The sequence below is a fragment of the Echinops telfairi genome, unplaced genomic scaffold (assembly GCF_000313985.2).
Source record: "Echinops telfairi isolate 266 unplaced genomic scaffold, ASM31398v2 ScPeMD7_7419;HRSCAF=8457, whole genome shotgun sequence".
In the NCBI taxonomy this organism is placed as follows: Eukaryota; Metazoa; Chordata; class Mammalia; order Afrosoricida; family Tenrecidae; genus Echinops; species Echinops telfairi.
Genome location: NW_022111319.1, coordinates 2,826,116 through 2,831,874, shown reverse-complemented (window position 1 = coordinate 2,831,874; position 5,759 = coordinate 2,826,116).

Sequence of the window (5,759 nt, the reverse complement as noted above, 5' to 3'; positions counted from 1 at the left end):
ATAGAATTCGAGTCATGGTAGTGGGAGCGGGGAGGAAACATTTAGGAACTAGAGGAAAGTTGTATTTCTCATCATTGTTACATCGCACCCTGATTTAATATATATATTCAATGTTTCATCAAAATTTTAAATACAAAAAGGGCTGGAATTTTAGCAAATTGCATTTTATGGATTGATTTTTACTATAGGTACAGGATGGTAACGTAAGCAGTTGCATCTTCAAGTCCTTCTGGCACTGAACTAGTAAGTAACAAATATAAATTAGCAGGTTTAAAAGCTCCATAGAGTTGATAAAATATTAAAAAGCTAAAATGAACCCCCAAATATGAGAAATAGAACAAGGATTCTTGAAAAGCTAAAATGTACTGGCCTGCACACACTCAAACTGGCAGCTTTACCCACTGCAATCATAGACATAGACAATATCCTTCAACAAAGGATAAGATGGGAGCTGCACTGAAGACATGGACTGGCTAAGAATTACTGGTTAGATAGTCTTGGAAAGGAGAGGTCATCAGGAAAAGAAACATATTTATTTGACGTAGAACTGAGAGATAGTGGTATATTGATACAACATAGATTTGAAATCCAGGAAACCTAGGAAAACATAGCTCAATTAAGTGGGAATTCTGTCTATGGGAATTCCGGAGCTGATTTCATGAAAGCCTAGGGAAGCTGGAATGTTGCAAGGGAATGCCAGTATGTCTTGTTTTGAATGGAGGCATAAGTACACTAAGACCCTAGCTATAGGACACAGCTTTGAGCCAGAGCAAGAAACTATTATCAAATTGGCAACCTACCAGGGACCAGTACAACTAGGTACTGAAAGAACCAACTCAGGGTTGCTCATTTAGAAAGGACAAGAAGCACTCTCCACTGTCTCAGGAAGGCTGCAACCCACCCCTTCCATCTGTCAGTGGGAGAGTCCCCTGCACTGTACAATCAGCATGGAGGGAGGATAACTCCCCACTCCTATGGACAAACAGATGAACGATCACCCTAGTGTTTCAGTCGCCTTGGGAAGTCAACAGCCCAGTACACGGACCTGCTATGGTGGAGGAAGTTAGGAACAAATCCCTAAATTGTCAGTAGAAGCATAGGTCCAGCGCGCCACCTAGTGGAATTTAGGAATAAAAGATGGCGTTTAAAAAGGGGGAAGGCTCAAATAAAAGCAAACTCTGCCAGGAAGCCAATGCGGACTCATAATGATAGTGTGGCTGGCATGAGCTGGGGAGCTCCCGGAGCCAGATCGCTGGTCCCCTGGTTCCTGGACCGAGGCTAGATTTGAGGGAAGGATGCCCTCTGGACCAGGGATGTACTCTTCACTGTTCCACTTGCTGCGTGGCCTGGGAGGGGATGAGGAAGTGAGGATCCCCGAGCTACAATAGACCCAGGAAACACCTATATGAGGTCCCGGTCTGCAACTCAGCCTCCCCGCGCCTCAGGCTGAGGTGGCAGGCAGTGGGGCCCAGGCCCGAAAGGCCCCAGTCTGGAACTCCAATTCCCTGTGGCTCAGACTGAGGCTGTGCTGCACACAGTGGACCTGCAAGACCCTGGTCCGTGACTCTGCCTCTCCATGGCTCAGTCTTAGGCAGGTTGCAATGCAGTGCACTGGGCTGGGAGGCGTGGGGGGTGCCAGAAGCCGCTGTGCTGGGGAAATGGTGGGTAGGAAGTGTGGGCGCCACTCAGTGAAAGGCCAGAGCTATGATGCGCTGAGGCGACCTGGATGTGCTCGGGGCTCTGCCCCATTGACAGAGCAGATGCTATTGTATGGTGGGAGGAGGTGACCCTGGCACCCTGTCATTGGTGCTGGGTACACCCAGCTGCAGGCAATCAAACCTGCTGCGGGTTAGACCTTGGGGCCCTGGGTGGCTGGCTGCAGGGAGGTACCCGAGCTTGCAGACAGAATCACTGCCTAGCCTCCCGGATTGAGGGGAACCATGGGAGGCGGGCGTAGCTCCCTTGGGTGGGAGCCATGAGTGGACAGCTGCTGTGTAGTGGTCAGTCCCAGCCCTGGGGGGCTCTACATGATAGCCATTCTGTTCCTGGGGTGGCAACCAGGCCAGGGGTGAAAGCACTGGCTGGTGACGCCCAAGGCACACAAGGGTTGAACAGTCGGCAGGAAATCTCCAGGACTTGAAACAAAGCAGGTGTGGGGCAGGGCCACCTCCTGGACAGGGAGGACCCCTCGTGGGGACCTTTCCACTCACCAGGACGCTTCCACGTGACCTCCTGTACACCAGACTCACCGGAGATCCCTGTATGGGCTGCTGACCTGTGCCATCTTGAAGCCTCTCCCCTAAAGATCATTCTGGATGTGCTTCTTCCAAGACTGATTTGTTTGTTCTTTTTGCAGTCAATGGTACTTCCAATATTCTTCACCAGCACCATAGTTCAAATCCATCCATTCTTCTTTAGTCTTCCTTATTCAGTTTCCAATTTTCACATGCATATGAGGGATTGAAAATACCCTGGTTTGGGTCAGGAGTAACTTAGTCCTACAAGTAACATCCTTGCTTTTCAAGATTTTAAAGAAGTCTTCTGTGGCATTTGTCCAATGCATTGCTTCATTGGATCTCATGACTGCTGCTTCCATGAACATTTATTTTGGATCTAAGCAAAACAAAATCCTTGACCACTTCAATCTTTACTTTTTTATATTGATGATAGTTATTTTTGCAGTTATGAGGATTTTGGTTTCTTTACATTGAATTTGTAATCCATACCGAAGGCTGCAATCCTTGATCTTCATCAGCTACAAATCCTCTTTTTCTACAAGCAAATTGTGTCTTATGCATGACACAGATTAAAAAACCTTCCTCCAAATCTGATGACATTCTTCTTCATATCAGCCAGGTTCTCTGATAATTTGCTAAAGATACAGGTTGAATTAGTATTGTGAGTGGACGCAAAGCTGACACACACCTTTCTTGATTTTAAACCAGGCATTATGCTCTCTGTTGTCACAATTGCTTCTTGATCCACGTACAGGTTGCTCAGGAGCACAGTGATGTGTTCTGGAATTCCCATTCTTCTCCAGGCTCTCTATGGTTTGTTATGATCCACACAGTTGAATATGTTTGCATCGTCAATAAAACACAATAAACAACCTGATATTCTCTACTTTCAGCCAAGATCCATCTGGCATCAGCAATGATATCCCTTGTCAATGTACTGCTGCAACCATAATTGGATAATCTTTAGGAAAACTTTACTTGTATGTGATGTCAATGTTATAGCTCTATAATTTGGGTCACCTTTTTTTGGCATGTGTACAAATAATAATCTCTTACAGTCAGTTAGCCAAATAACTGTCATCCAAATTTCCTGGCATAGACGAGCGAGTGCTTCCAGTGCTTCATCAGCTTGCTGAAGCATTCAATAGGTATTGTATCAATTCCTAGAACCTGGGTTTGGCTAATGTCTTCAGGAAAGCTTGGACTTCTTCCTTTGCACCATTGGTTCTTGATCAGACACTACCTCTTGAAATGGTTGAATGCCAACTGGTTCTTTTTTGTATAATGATTCTGTGTATTCTTTCCGTCTTCTTTTGATGCTACCTGAATCATTCCATATTTAGTCATAGAATCTTTCAATAGTGCAACTTATGTCTTGATTTTTTTCTTTATTTCAGTTTAAGATATGCTGAGTGTGTTCTTTCTGTTTGGCTTTATAACTCTCAGTTTTTACACGTTTTATTATGATACTTTACTTTTTCTTCTCAAGCTGCCATTTGAAATTTTCTGTTCAGTTCTTTGACTTTTGACTTCTTTCTGTTGCCTTCCTTATTCTGTGCTTCGGTGTAAGTTTCAGAGTCTCTTCTGACAACCACTTTGATCTTTTCTTTCTTTCTTTTTTTAAGCTGATGTTCTTAATGTCCTCCCCCAGCTTATCAGGTCTTCTGTCATTAGTGTTCAATGTGTCAACTCTGTTCTTGAGATGTTCTTGATATTTGGGTGGTATATTCTCAAGGCCATATTTTGTCTCTTGTCGACTTGCTTAATTTTCTTCAACGTCAACCTGAACTTACATATGATAAATTAATAATCTGTTCCACCATCAGCTCCTGGAATAGTGCAGTTAATTTGATTTCTGTGTATTCCATTTGGAGACGTCCACATGTATTATTGTCATTTGTCTTGTTGAAAAAGGTATTTGTGATGAAGAAGTCACTAGTCTTGTGAAATTCTATCATTTGAGCTCGTTTCCTCTGTAATACCAAGGCCCTATTTTTCAACAACTGTGCTTTGTTTCCAAATTTTGCATTCCAATTGCCAATACTATCAATGCATTTTAATTGCATATTCGATTAATTTCAGACTGAAGCTGTTAGTAGAATTCTTTAATCTCTACATCACTTGCTTTAAATTAGTGCTTTCCGCATAAATTTGAATAACAGTTTTATTGACTGGATTTCTTTGTGGATATATATTATCCTGTTAAAAACCATATTGTACTTCAAGACAGATCTTGAAATGCCATTTTTGACAATGAATTGAACGCCATTCTTCTTGAATCTGTCATTGTTTGCCTAGTAAACCATATGATTTTCTGATTCAAAATGGACAATACCAGCCCAGTTCAGCTCACTGATACCTAAAATAATGAACTTTATTTTTTGAAATCGTTTTATTAGTGGCTCACACAACTCTTATCACAATCCATACATACATCAATTTGTAGAGCACATTTGTACATTCATTGCCATCATCATTCTCAAAACATTTGCTCTCCACCTAAGCCCCTGGCATCAGCCCTCATCTCTATGTATCAATTTCATTTTTGGCAACTTCCAATTTTCCTAAATTTATACTTTGCACATTCCAGTTTCGGATTATTAACTGATGTGTGCAGCTGTTTCATCTCATTTTGAATTGTGCCCCATCAACAAGTGAAGGTCTTGAAGGCTTTGCTCCCCGGGCTCTGTCCATGCAATTACAGTCAACATTGTTGAGCAGGCAGTTCTTCCTCAGTCATAATTTGAGTGAGTTCTGACTGAAGGTCTCATCTTTTAGCAATATCTCTGGCAACGTTCTGCTTATATTCATTAGGTTTGGGTTCTGATAATGTTTCAACGCTATCCATGAGGTTTTCATGGCTAGTTCCGCAGAAGTGAACATCTCAGTTTGGAGTTTGGAAATCCTGCTGAAACTTGTTCAACTTGGGTGTGGGTGACCTGCTGGTATTTGCAATACCAATGATCTAGTTGCCAACATCACAGCAACACAAGGCACCATAGCATAATAAACTGACAGACTAGTGATGGCAGAGGGATAGACACATCAATCCATAGAATGAAACACATAACCACTTTATAGGCCCACCCAAGTACAAGCAATTGATTTTTGACAAAGGTATAAAAGTAAGTCAATGAAGGAAGAATAATCCTTTCAATAAATGGAGCTGGAACAATTGCATATTCATGGGCAAAAAATAAGAAGGAAACCTACCCTGAATATCATACTTAAAAAATTAAATTTAATTCAATATTAGTCAAATAGTTAATGTGAAATATAAAGTTGTACAATTTTTAGAAAAGAAATATTAAAATATTCAAGACCTAGATTTAGACAAATAATTATTATATATAGCATTACAAGTATGTACATCAAAATAAGATTTGAGAAATTAAGCCTTGTCAAAATAATGAGCTTTTACTTTTGAATGACTTGGTAGGAGAATCAAAAGACAAGCTTCAAATATTCCAAAATATTTGGAAAATATTTGCAAATTATTTATCTGACAAAAGTTCCGTATAT